Here is a 14,488-nt window from a genome sequence, read left to right as displayed (position 1 = left end):
ACACCCATCCTCCTCAAATCCCAAAATAACATGTGACTAACGTCTCCTTGCCGCATTTGACAAAACATCATTGTTTCTCAGACGCTTACCTATAAGGAAAATTCCCCCAGTGATTAAGACGCAGCTGGGGACGCACAGTTGATGCATGAATCGCCTGTCTGGACTGAAAAGACATACTAGACTACAAACTTTGGCGGCTGGTGGGAGACACTCTCAAAGCTGGCGCTGCCTCTAATTGGTCCAGATCAGTGCGGCGCAGCTGAGCCTAGCATTGTGAAACACACTGTGACAAATCTACAAGGAAGTTCATCAAAGTGCCAAAACTATGACACAAGGAGGTGTGTTTGGGCGTGAGACTGTGTGATAGTTTCACTTATTGTTGCAAGCTTGGTGAGTGTGTTTGAGCCTTCATAATTCAGGGATACCGGGATGTGCACGGGTGTTCCTAGAGCTAAACTGTTTTTTTCGCCACTGCCACGTTCTAAAAGCCAAAAGATTTTGCATCATGTACATCTCACCGACTTTAATATCGTTGTTTGTTTATTCTTTTGTTTTTTCCTTATGCTTAAGTTTTCTATTTTCAACTAATGGATGAAGCAACCTGACTCATCAATCACTGGGGAAAATAGAAATACTACAGACCAGTGTCTAAAAGTCAAAGAAATTGGTGAAAATATAGTTTAAATAGGCTGGATGACCAACAGTGTTCATGCTATTTTGCTAAATAAGAGAAAAAAAAAGATATTTCACAGCTGAATATCAAAAGTATTTTATATAAGATCATTTTTTGACAGTGTGTAAGAAGAGTTTATATTAAATCTCTAAGTAAAGCTGTCAAATAAAGGAATAAAACAAAGCAATGGGGAATGTGGTAAGGGCATTATGTAAAACAGTTTGAAAATGAAATATTTGAATAAAGAACTAGAATTCCAACATTTTTACCAGAAGTCGGTGAGTTAATATCCTTGGTTATTTTCAAGAAGAAGAGGCGTTGGTTACTTTTAAATCACTTCCACCGGCCCTTTCAATAACTTTAAATTGTACTCATTTGTTTCTTTTTAATGTAAACATAATACATTGGTTTATTTTTCCAAACTATTGCAAAGGAATGCAGTTGTCACGCCAAATTTGTATTTCATATGAGTAAAACTATAATGTCAAATACACAAATCGAATTATGTCTGTTTGCCAAAATACTCCAACCTGTATGTGAATGTGTGTGACTGCACGGTCCACACCTGAACCATGTGACTGGCACACTCATGTTCCAGTTACACAATGTCTCTTCCCATTACTCCGTACTGTATTCCTCGACTATTACACTTGCTTGAGGGAAAAAATAGATGCCTCTGGAACGTTTCACAGCAGCTATTGTTTTGTTAAACAGGACTGCCCTGGCATTCCTCCAGTCTATGTTATGGCTGAGCGTCAGCCCTGTAAGGGGTTAAGTTTCAGGCCACTTATGCACAGGCATGTTCCAGGAGCAATGGAGCATGAGCCAACTGCGCCCCAAGAAAATCATCCCCAAATATAGACATGTGACATTCTCTGTTCAATGTAATTATAGTAATTGGCGCGAGCGGGAGTCGAGAAGGTATGTTATAAAAAAAATTTAAAAAAAATGCTCATTGATGACATTTGCATCTGGCTCGGTGTGGCGAAGAGTGAGGCGACATTCAGACGTCAGTTGAGCACGGAGGAAAGCAATCTGCTCCATAATCGAAAGTGTTTAACGTGACAGTAAATTCTTGTCTTGTCATTTGCATTTCAAACGCGATCGATGTTTTGCCAATCACTCATACTGTAAAGTCCTCGCAGCTGTGTAAACGTCCAGATGCAGTCCAAACCGAAGGGTGTGGAGTCGAGGTTTATCTCAAGGCATCTCTTGTACGAAAGCTGAAATAATAATAATGGATTTTGGGAAAGGAGGGTTGTGGGTTCAACACGTTAATTATAATGTTTTTATTTCCCTGTAATGATTCAGTTTCTTATCATACCACTCGCGTACTTCATATTAAAGTTTATATCAACTTAGATCTTATTTCTGTATGTTCGGCGATCAGTTATTTATCATTTCTGCTCCCCGATGTATTTGCCGAGATCTGTAACATATCATCATTCCAAAAACGCTTGACAAGCCAAGAAATGCGAGTGGTCAGACAGTCAGCAAGTTTTATTTAGCCACTAGTGTATCTTGGCGTTTAAAAGCCTGGGATGAGGGGCCTCTCCTCCAGCAAAGTCCAGAAAAAGGTGCCTCTCAATCACCTTTACTTTCGGGCAAAAATTCATCGAATATTCTCAAACCTTCAAGTAAACTACATACCGATGTCATATTTAACGGGAAAAAAAAGGGGAACACTTTATCCACACTATACCTACTGTGCACTGGATTGAAAGCATTTAGCAGTAAATGCTGTCAATATGCTTGCTTTGTTGAAAAAAAGAGATGAAGGGCAAAACACTATTTTGAACATATATAAAAATGACTTACAAGAGTCATCTAGGTTGTGAAAATAAATGGAGTGTTTCTACTGACAGCCATGACAGAGAGGAACAAACATTTCCACAGTGTCTGGAAGTCTTGCAACATACTGCATGTATCTGTACTCTATAGATGTAGTCCCCAGTGCCAGCAACTGTGCAGTGTATACTTCACAGTTTGACAAAACAGAAATTATTTCAGGCAACAAGCCATGAATTTGCCCATTCGAGCATGTGATGAAAGCCTAAGCTGACAGTTCACTGTGCATACATTCCTCCTACGCTGTTTTTTCCTCCCCTTTTAGCCCCTTTCTATAGCAGGGCTACATGAAAACCATCAAGAGGCTGCGTTGACATGGACCTCCAGCAGTTCCCAGTGACCTGGAATCACCTGTTAGCACCAGAGGCCTTCCAGGCACACAGGATCCTGCAGAGCTCCACTGGAGGCGACACCCCCCTCTTTTTCCTTTAATAAACCTTACATTTCCTCCCTTGTCAATGTTTCTGTACATCTACTTTTAATGCTACGGATGGCTGAAGACAGAGGTCTTGAGGATATGATAATCATGTTGATCATTCTAAGAACAATGCAAACTGATTTAAAGCTTTCTGTTCCTTATCGTGAACTTCAGTGTTATTTTGTTTTTGTTTTTGTAATGATCTGTTAGTGTTACTGAGAATGTTGACGGGACTAGACGCTGCCACACCTTTCACTTCGTCACTTTGCTGATTGCTTTTGAAACAAAGGCCAACCACAAACCAGATTTTAGTTTTTAGTATTTCAACAATGATTACAAGGGGGGAAATTATCTGCCGCGTAATTCAGTTGTCAGACTTTACTTCATTGTGTCAAGCATTTAGGTCAGGTAAGCGCTGCTTTTCATCCTGTCTGACTGGATGACACAAAAACTCACTGTAGGTTTGAGAAATGATCAGCACTGATATGATTATTCTTTTCAGGACAGGAATCTGTACATTCATTTGATCCAGTGGGTTTTCCCATCGATGAAGCTCCGCGCATAACTTGCTTTTTTTTCTGCGACTTCTGCTAGTTTCAAACAGTTTACACTTCTCCCACACACAAGCTGGAAACTTTCACGTGTTATATAGAATTTCTCATTGTCATCGTACCATAGCACTATGAAAAATGTACGAAACGGTGCAGAAGCCTTGGTTCAAAATAGCAAGGTGTGGCAAAGCATCCTTTATTTTTTTTTCCAATAGGGTCAAAATGTCTCAGTGATTCTCCATTGACTCATTATCATACAAGAGGAAATGGAGGTTTTCTCTCATCCTTGTGAAGACGCGTTATGTTTTTACACCTGCTTCCATCCACACAGAAGTTTTGCCCCTTTATTGTAAGATAACACCATCTGCTGCACACCCACAGAAACCTCAAACATGATTTGACTTTTTACATCAGATTGCAGCAAACATCAAAAGCTATACATCCACCCCTTTGAGATTAAGCAGACAGCACAGTGTAGAGTGAGTTATTGCACTCAATTCAGATCGTGTCTGCATCCTACGCGTATTTCGCTTGCTCAGACACTGCATGAACCCGCCACGCACTTCCTCCTCCGACCGACAATGCACCATCGGTGTGCTTCAGAGCGTTTTGGTGGCGTGCAAAGACATGATCTTGTCAGGGCTAGGGGAAGATCAATCAAGGAAAGAGCGTTCACCAACCTGAGCTGACATGTGCTCTTTGTGGGAGGTAAACGTTTAGCTTTGTTTTCATCACTCTCATTATGACTCTTCCATACTGGTGGGTTAATCCATTGTACCTTGTTTGCTGCTCATGTTAAGTACATAATGAAAGAGAATAAAAGGAGCCCTCTTGTGTCTCGGTGTCCTATTTCTCTTGCTGTTCTTCTGCTGTCTTTTTCAAGTGCGGTTAATCTCTCCTCTGTATAGAAAGATGTTATCAGATTAACATAACGTAATGCTTTGACATTTTCTTGCACAAGTTTTTCATATTAACAGATATAAACACATCAGATTGTATAAAAGATGCATAAATAAAAAAAGATCTACTCGGTGTTGTCAGTGCGGCTAAGGTTGAGCTAAACATTTCGGTCATTCGGGGCCGCAAATGTAAACAGAGCGGTTGAGAGGGATGCATAAATGTTGATGTCAGGCAGAGCTGCCATGCATTAATGCATTAGTGTCTGCACTCCCGCTGGGTTAAGAGCCCTGATGCACACGCAACCTCATGTCCAACGTTCACCAGTCGGTTTAAAGGGACTCCGATCACATTTTGGCACCGCCTCCGGACCGGTCATTTCCATTCTTAATCTTCCTATGAATGTGTTATGTAACTTTCTGCATTGATCCAAAATGTCACTCTCATCCCACGGCAGGACAATACAGTTACTGAGGCGTTAGGGAAAGTTATCACATCTTTCTCTGCCTGAGCGGTGAATGCTTGAAACTGCCAGGGACAGGATGGAAATAGGCTTTATGACTTCAAATCAAAAAAATAACAACTTGTTCTGAGTAACGGTGTCACTAAATGTATCATTTGGGAGTATATAAAGGTCGGGTACTTAACTAATATGTAGAGCATGCCCGAACACTGCATCGTCTTGAAGTTTTTACAGGCAAGTTGATCCATATAAATGCGCTGAGACAAAAGTGTCCACAAATTTAACGCAACATGGATGTTCACGTTACAATTATTGCCTGGCGTTTACCTAAAATCCAAAGGTCCACACAAAAACGGGGCGCCCGATTGCAAGATCGAGATATTTACCCAACTTAAGCCCAGCGGTTAGTCGAACACATCAGGTGAAAAGTAAATGTCACTTGTGTGTCACGAGACTAATGAAAGTGCTCCACGTAGTAATTTGATATACCTCCCAAGTCAAACGCGATAATTTATATTATACATGTAAGTACTTTAAGACGGACGGCTAATGGAATAAATCATCGAAGTGCTGTTTGAAAATCTGCACCAGTTCTACACATGAACATTTTAATCCATCTCAAACGACGCAGGGGTGAGTTTCTCACATCTGTGACTGCTCATTTGGTCCAATGCATTAGGCAGGTCTAATCAATCACCGAGGAGCCTCTTCTTGGACCTTAAACGACGGTCCCACCAGCGACTGTTCCCACCACTTTAGCCACAGCTGGTCCCTGACCTCCAATCTCCCACTGTGCACCCCGTTTGCAAAGGATGGCAGCGGAAATAACAGGATCCACATGTCAGCACCTCACACACCCTGCAATCCAGCCAGGCAGGCACAATGAGCCTTACCTCACCACGCCAGACCATTAATTATTGACAAGGTGAAATGTGATGAGGTTCTGCTGTGAGCATACAAAGAACACGCGCCTTTTCATGCTGCCCTGTGGCTGCATGATGTCTTCACTATGAGATTTTTTAGCACTTGAATAACTTAAAGTAGAAGCACGATGTGTCATTCCCAGAAAATATTGTTCCAACATAATTTGTGATCAAGTCGGATTTCACACGGGCATCAATAACGGCTTTTCTAGGACCACTGAGTGGTAAACGCATTTCGGTGCCGCCCAGATTTGCCTGCAATATGACTTTCAAATCCCAAACTACACTCCAGTCTAAATGAGTGTATACTAAACTTTTTTTTTTTTTTTTTTTTACATTTTTAAACCGTTCCACTACATTTTTCATGCCTGGTACCCATGGGCTTGTGCATTGGACTTTGTTTGGATGTGTGCGTGCTACACTGAGTAATTCAGCTGAGATGATCGTGATTAGCGAGATTTATCCAACGTCAACAACATGACCGCTCAGAATTGTTTATGTTTTCCCTCCCTGATAGCATCTCGCCCTCAGAGCTTCTCAAGAGTCTGGGCGCTCAGATTAATTACACTGGCAGTACATAAAAGCACCGGCAACCTTATTGCAGTTTGACAGGAGGGACTGACATCATCTGTGAGTGCATGACTGATGGATTCAATCACTTGACTGGAGAAGAAAAGTACAAGACAATTATTTATCTTTGCACATCGGCAGCTTCACCGGATTATCCGTAAAGTCGGTGAGCGAGGGGATTGATTTAAGCACATAAAAGTACCTTTTGCGTGCTAATTTCATATCAAACAAACTTCTGAAGCAGCCAAAATCAGAACTAGGGATTTTTCAAGGCTCCTCCTGAGCTCTCAGGAATGCTCTCACCATGCATGGATTACCCCGCTTGACTGTCGATCCTCTCAAAATGTTTTCTTATTCAGCCAACAGGACTTGACCTCAATTGTTTCCAAGTCATAGACGCACTTTTCCTCAAAATGAAATACAGAGGAGGTTTTAAAAATGGCTGATGTACCCAACCCCCCCCCCTTCTGTCGGTAGGTGTGAAGGTGTACTCTCCGAGCCGAAGACAGATGGATGCAAACGCACAACGGGCAGCGCACGGATGATCACATTTGTACAAACACACAGGCAAGGATCCGCCAAGACACACAGTTACACTCACACAAGTTTGAATCTTTTATATCATAAAAGACTGCAGGGAGGAAAAGATGAACTGCTGCTGGATTGCAACAAACACTGATAAAAGGAAGGGAATGAAAGAGACTTAAAGGAAGAGAGAAAGCGGAAGAAGTACCATGAAAACAGCAATAACAAACATGGAAAAAAAATCCCCTACGTTGGAAATACAGCCCATAAATCAGCACATAATAGTTTTTCATTTCATCTTTTTAATTAACTGTTATGCTGTCACACTTTGATTTATGAGGTTTATCACACATTGTTATAAGTGATTTCTCAATGCCTGTTTGCAAATTTCAAGTTCAGAATGGTTAATTCACAAAAGGTAAACGATGCTCTGGACAACTCCCGGTAATGATTTGCATTTAAGCTGAGAACATATGAATAAATTTTATGCTCTCGAGGTATTTGCACTCAAGGGATTTCCAAAACTAACACAACCTAATTGAAACTTTGTGAATTCGGCACGGCCAATATATGTACGACGTGCACCCCTGCCTGTGGGTGAGGTAATTCTATTCTCACAGGAACCATTATCTTGGAATTTAACTCACTATTCTATTGAAATTAAATGAAATTAAATTAAATTAAACTGCAGTTCAAAGCACATGACAGGGAATGTAATATTTACACCCATATTTGGACCAAGACAGGAAGTGAAGTAGGAAATTAATCTGCTCTCTTTAAGACTACGTCATGCCCGTTTGCTGATATTTCTTGCTTTTCAGATTTGAACTCCAATGTGATCTAAAAACGAGAGTTTTTGGTATATCTTCTGCCCATCTATGAACTTCTTTTTGAAACTGTAAAATTGGACGATGCAAATGAGATGGAAACGGTTATTCGGGCTGACAGGGAAATGCTTCCTTTGCATTAGAAGTGTAGTAAAAAAGGCAGAGATGCTGTCTTAAAATTGGATTTTTATGCATTGTTTAGTATTTCACCCCCTTACTGGCCCGGCTCGATATAACTGACCGACGGGGGGACTCACATATACTACTGTACTGTGGTACTAGAAAGTTCTGCTGACTCACTGAGACTGTGCAAAGGCAGTAGAATGTTTTACACTGGCTGTCAACACATCGTTTTCAGGGGGCAGCAAACAGCGTCCCTTTACAGCGGCGGACAAATGGCCAGTTCACTTTCAATAGAAACAAAGGTATGGTAAACACAAGTATCTGCCATCTCTGCTTTTACCTATGTACGGATGAATGTGTGTGAAGTTGCCGGGCAGCTGTCGCAGAAGCCCCGATGCTATATATATACATTTTTTTTCCGCATTTTGTCAAGTCAACAATTTAAATACAGTATATCTATTCCGATACAAAACTTTGAGTCCAATATAGCACGGTAAAAAAGAATTATTTCTGGTTTTGTTCCTTCTCTCCTCCATAATCTTCTTTCACCCACAGGAATATTGCCACAGCACCCTAAATTTAGCACTCTGGTATGTTGGCAATCAAGTAATTGTACTGACTGTAATTCACTCGGAGAAAAGAGAGTTCCCAAATGGCTAAAAGAAGAGGTGTTTGGAAAAGAGTTTTACTGCCTGAAGGTGAGCTTCTCCAGCTGCGCCAACACCTCCAGCCACTGGACGTGGTCCAGCATGTTTCTCCTACTATTACCCGGTGATTTACAGCCGAGATAGGGGGAAACTGAAGTTTGTTGACATTCCCCACCCCGCACAACCTCAAATATGACACTGACCCCCTTTCCAACAGCATAAACAGCTCGTTCTCATAAAAGTGTCACTGTGACAAGAACAGAAATATGAAACAATAGGAAATGCTCCCAAAATGAGTTTTAGCTTCTTTGATCTAAAAAAACTTGTGAAATGCATGTGACTGTGAAAGTGTGTCAGCAGGAAGTCTCAGTAAAGTAAACAAGGACAACGCCATATTATCTTGTAAACAGCCGGAATGCGGGGCTATGACCTAAAAACGAATCCTGTTTGAGTTTTGTGCTGTTTTTTTCACAACTTCAACTGAAACACTTGGGAGTTAATAGATGCACGTGACAGTTATCTGAAGGACTTAAACCATGATCGAGGCGAGTTAAAGAAACCGATTCTGAATGACGTTGTCAAGCCGGCTTTGACTGGAAAACAGACTATTTACATGCAGTTACAGTGAAAACGAACCACAAGTTTTCGCACCTTGATGAACTTCTATGGAACAAGTTCAGCCATTTAGAAACCGCAAAAATGCTCACTTAACAGTCAGCAAGGGTGTCTGGGTGAAGCATGTCTAGGCGAGGGAGTCCGTGCATGCAATAAGTCATTGATAGCTAGCAAATAAAAGGTTTTTATTGGTTATAAATTGCATTGGACCATTAAAGTTATTATTTTTTTAGTTGTTACACAATTACACTGACAATAACTCAAAACAATAGGAGCAGAGCCATTGCATCTCAGATCTTTTTGTTGTATTTTCATCTTGTAAACAGTAACAAAGTACAAACTCAACTCTCAAAGCAAAGCGTTCTGACTTTTCTTCAAAAGTGCTCAGCTTGGCAGAACGTCAGTGTTTTTTTTTTGTTTTTTTTATGTTTGTTTTTTTTTTAGTTCTGACACTAGTTGCAAAAACAGGTTCATACCAGCCACAATGACTGTTTTAGTCTTTCAATGTGCTGTTCGTGGGGGAAGATAAATGTAGAGCACACTACGGGGTGGAATGCATTCAAAGTACCCTTAATTGTGCTGGATGGCCTGCAGTCACAGAAACAGTGCGTCTCAAACAGGGCTCAGGCTGACAAGATCCTAAGATGTGCCTCACACGTACACATCATTAAACCTTTGGCTTACGGCTCCACTGTGCCAACGAGTACTGTGGAGACAGTGGGAATTATATGGGAAAGTTGCATGGAAAGACTTGCCCCCTCCCTCAAAATGAAAGTCCCCTGGCTGTCAATGAAGGGGAAGTGCTTCCATGCTGAGGCCCACTAGACTGGCCATTGAACAGGGGAACATTCCTCAGTAATTCAGTTTGACCTAAACCCAACATGCTGGCTGAGGGTCATAGAATACAGAGTACCACATGCAGGGAGGAAAACTTTGGAAAATCGGATGCAGAAAAATGAGAGGCAAAATGACAGACGTGAGTTGGAGGGGTAGAGGGAAACAGGAAAATCTCACGTGTCAGTATGATCTGCTAAACTAGAATTTATTTCATTGACTGTATTATTTGTCTGATTATTTTCAGAGTCGGCATTTTAGGTCATGCTTATCACTCTAATAGGGCCAGTTGGCATCATAACTCGCATCCCAAATGTCCGGAGACACGCTTTTCAAACAATTGAATAAATGTATCACTTCTGATAGATCTGCTATTCCTCAGAATCCCCTCGACTCTCAGAGTAAGACAGTTTAAATGTGGCCAAACAATGCAGTGACGGTAAAGCAAGAAAATAATAATGGGAAAAACATTGCACTTTGCCATGGCTGGGATGGAGAGAATTACAGTTTTAATTCTATAAAGTAAAATCCCTGCACATGGCAATCCTCTTATCCAGTAATCCCCAGGTAGGTTTCAGTGGGCAGCAGCCTCTGGCGGCCCGACACATCTGCCCCGGTGGCGGGATCATATCACATACTCCTAGTCCAGGCATTAAATGGACACTGCCTTAGTGGAAGATGGGTGAAATGGCTACAATGCATGGTCTGGTAACTGTGTCATTGCACAATCTAGACATAAAAAGGGAAGAGATGTATTCAATGAATGGCGTATTGATTTACTGTCTGCTGCAAGCATAATTGAGCCTGATATGGTCGGTTAGTGATTCGTTTTTTTAATGCATGCAAAAATTTGTCGAGTGCCAGACTCATCTTGGGACATACATTTTAGACGAAAACACAGGTTTTCAAGAGAAGTTAGCTCACGTGGTTGTTTTTGATGAATCTCACTTTGTACAGCCAAGTGTCAGAGACATGTTGAAACAGGGACGTGCATTTGTGACGTTTTGGTTTCAACCTGTTTATTGCCTTTTCTTGTCCTGAATGTCCAAACTTGCTTGAATGTTACGGAGAAAGATTCTCACACTGTCACACAAACTGCTCTGTGAATTGCACTAAGGGATGCCCTTTGACATATTCATGGGATTGTGTTGTTATGTACCTCTTTTGCCCTTAGCTGCTCTCTTTAGGCTCTACAAGTCAAATAAACGCTGTCTCTGCATGACACTACATCACTGCAGAGTTTGGGAAATCCTTTGACCTCTGTCCTTCCCAGACATATTTGCTCGAGACCTTAACCTTAACCTTAACCTGAGCATTACTTTTACCCATACCTTTAACCTAATAGTGACCCTGCAACATTACTTCTTAAGCAACAAAGAACATCAGAAAGTTTTGGATAGTTCCCCTGTACTGTAAATCTTGCTCAGACTGAAGAGTCTATGTTGTAGTAATTTTATCACTGAAGTGTTTGTTGGATTGTCTTCGACTGGGACGGCAATTTTCATGCTTTGGTGCACCAAAAGATGAATATTACACATTATATTGCAACAAGCCTGACGCTGAGTTGGGCAATCTCAATATTTAGGGCCTGAAAGTCAAACACGGACCTACCGAGTGCTTTCGTAAAACAGTAGCAAACATTTCCATCTGACTTTTTTTTTTCCCCAATTGCCCTCTCATTGAAAGATCAAATACCTCAAAAATAAAAAGCCAGCATATCGGGTTCAAGTTTGCTATTTTTTGACATCATGTCGGGAAGCACCCACTCTCTGGGCCAAAAAACAAAAAATCCTCTTGAGTAAAAAAAGCCAGAATGGCATTTTTCTCTGGCACTTTGACAACACCAAAAAGAAAACGATGATACCTCCCTTACTCTCTCATGCTCTCATTCTCAGGGTCTCTTGCCTTTCTGTTTTCAGAGATAACAAATCCCGCTAAAAATATAAAAATGCTCTAAAATCCTTCATTTGGCAAGTTTGCTATTTTGGGTCGCAAACGCCCGACTCCGTTTCGACGCCCTTCAAATACTGCTGACAGTGAGGAGAAGACCCCAGAACCTGTTGGGATACCTCCATATGGCCACAACGCAGATTAATAACAGCATTAAGAAAGAGCCGCAGACAAACTGCCCATAACAGAAACACCACATCCTCATAATCCATATTCTCCCACTTAGCGGTGATGACACTAAGCTCAGCACCAGTCATTTCATGGTGGGATTGGCAGACTGGATACAATCTTAATCTGTTTGAGACGAAGGACAGAGTAGGCGTAGAAGGGGGTAAACGTGCATTCCCACACATGCAAATCCTCTGCAATCCTGGATAGTTTTGCCTCTTCTTAAACACGTTATCAATCAGAATCCTGGTGTCTGTTTTTTTTTTTTTTTGTTTGTTTGTTTTTTTTTTTTTGCACACAGTGCCTCCACAAACTGTTGCCACTAGCAACAGGACATGCGATTTCATCCCCCTTGCAACTAGCCATTTGGGGTCAGTGCAAATCTGAGATCATCCCCTGCACATGCATACAGTACAGTACTGCTATATGGAATATGTCCCCTCCCTCTGGGATTAGAAAGAAAATTACAGCTTGGGACAAAGTAAAGACAGCTGACGATGGTGCAACTGCAGAGAGAGAGGGAAAAAAAATCCCTTAATTAGATGCTTGCAAAAGCAAAGGGTGTTCAAATTCTGACAGCAGAAAGTGTGGCACCAGAGACACATCCAACTCCAAAACAAGGACAGTGTGTGAGAAAATCAACAGGGGGAACGTTGCATCTGCAGATGTTCCTGCTTCTTACCCCGGTGCGGATGCAGCATCCTGATGCGTTCAAGGGACACACATGGTAATCCGGCAACTCGCTCTCCTCCTGCTCTGCAGCTGCTCCCCGCTGATCCCGCAGATGATAAAGTTTACATCCGACAATGCAGCACTCCTCCCTCCTTCCTCGACTTCACCGAGACCCGACTGCTCTCCGTCTCCTCCTCCTCCTCCTCCTCCTCCTTCTCCCCTCAAGCACTCAGGACCATCGCCTCCTTCACGGTTCTCCTTCCTCTTCCTTCCGCGTCTCAATCTGGCACATATACGTTGACTCTCCAGACACTGCCTCCCCTCTTCTCCTCTCTCCTCTTCCTGCGTTGTATCTGCGCTCTTCCTCGGCGCAATGTTTTCTCTCACCAACACACACACACGCACACACACGCTCCGAGGCTCCTCTTTACGCACGCAGCGCTTACATGCCTTCCCCCCATCCACCCACCCACCCACCCACCCCGCCTCCTGGCTTTATCTTTTCCTCAGTAGTGTTTCTCTCCTCACTCGGTCTGCCTCTGCTTGTGTCTCTGTCAGTCTGCCCGCCTCCCTCCTCTTCCTCCTCAGGACATTTAACATGTGTTCACTGAGAAGGCTGCATCACTGAAGGTGGCTCCGTCCTCAGGGGACAGCCAAGTGGGGGTTTGAGGGAAGGAGGAGGAGGAGGAGGAGTTTTAGGGGGTGATAACAATGTCGAGGGGTGTTAACTCCCAACAAGCAGTCGATGTATAATCACAGAAAATGAGAAAAAAAAAAGGATAAAAATCCAGTGAGTTTTCCAGTAGAATCAACAAAATGAATCGCAAACACGGCGCTTATGTTTCCCCGAAGCTGCATTTTAAAGTGCTGCACTACATGATGACCATGGTCATATGCTTCATGGTCCATAATCATATGGTTTTGGGAACTTGTCAAGTGCAGCTTCTTCTTTTACCTCTTCTGTAAAGAGGCAATGAAAAGCTATTCCAGGCTTTCCCAAAATTGTAACTTTCCCACATTACCGCATATTCTTCACAGAAATTATTGTCATGTCGGGACAGTTGACCGTTCTGCAAAAGAGACAGAGATAGCCGAGAACAACCAAAGGGCCTGAAGGTGAAAGCAGGCAAAGGGGAGACAAGGCTGAGAAAGAAAGAGAGAGAAGTGCCTGGGTCCGCTGGGCCGAGCGATGGTCCGGGCTCCAGCCCATCTGCCACAATCACAATCAGTCTCAGCTGAATAGCTGTGACAAACTGCAGTCCGGAGCCCACAGCTTCAACCAGGCAGGACGCCTGCAAGAGGTGGCTGAGGGAGAGGAGAAGGGGGGGAGGAAGAGGCAAAGAAGGAAAAGAAGGGGGGGGGGGCATCGTCTATTGTCTGCTCCCCAATACGACCAGTGCAAGAGGGGGCGTGCATTGGATGGGTGAAAGGGGGAATTAAAAGGGTCCCGGTGACAGGAGCGCTCAGTTAAAGAGGGGGAAGAAAGGGGCGGCCTGACTTAGAGCCGAGGCCATCACTGCCACTTTGCCCCACATTCACTGTCACTAATGTGCTAAATGAACAATGACACCAACCATGTGAGAAAATTCGTTTGCAGGAAGGCGGAGACGTGTGAAAGGGTGCGGTGACTTTAAGATGGGGAAAAACTGGAGATAAAGATGTTGTGGAATTAGTTATTGTTTTGTTGTTTATGCCCTCGCCAAGGATTCGGATATCAACCACGGCATATAATATTTTTAAGTATGACACCCTCTCACATTCTCCTTATCCCTTATCTTGTCAAA

General features: G+C 42.6%; 1 protein-coding gene across 5 annotated transcripts in view; it reads right to left on the bottom strand.

The window, feature by feature from the left end:
• LOC147233521 (nck-associated protein 5-like) overlaps positions 1–14,488 on the bottom strand; it is a 159,249-nt gene that overhangs the window by 85,822 nt on the left and 58,939 nt on the right. Inside the window, exon 1 of one of the 5 annotated variants that reach the window (XM_086148429.1) lies at positions 12,715–13,173. The exons of the other annotated variants lie outside the window; for them this stretch is intronic. The gene's annotated coding sequence lies outside the window, so the exon portion shown is untranslated. Of the gene's footprint in view, positions 1–12,714; positions 13,174–14,488 lie in introns of those variants that run through there. 5 annotated transcript variants of the gene reach the window in all.

The sequence above is a fragment of the Fistularia commersonii genome, chromosome 6 (genome assembly GCF_037954325.1).
Source record: "Fistularia commersonii isolate RoL2024-O1a breed Wild chromosome 6, RoL_Fcom_v1.0, whole genome shotgun sequence".
Lineage (NCBI taxonomy): Eukaryota > Metazoa > Chordata > Actinopteri > Syngnathiformes > Fistulariidae > Fistularia > Fistularia commersonii.
Note: the sequence above shows the minus strand (reverse complement) of the source record. Positions and strands in the feature narration are given on the sequence as shown.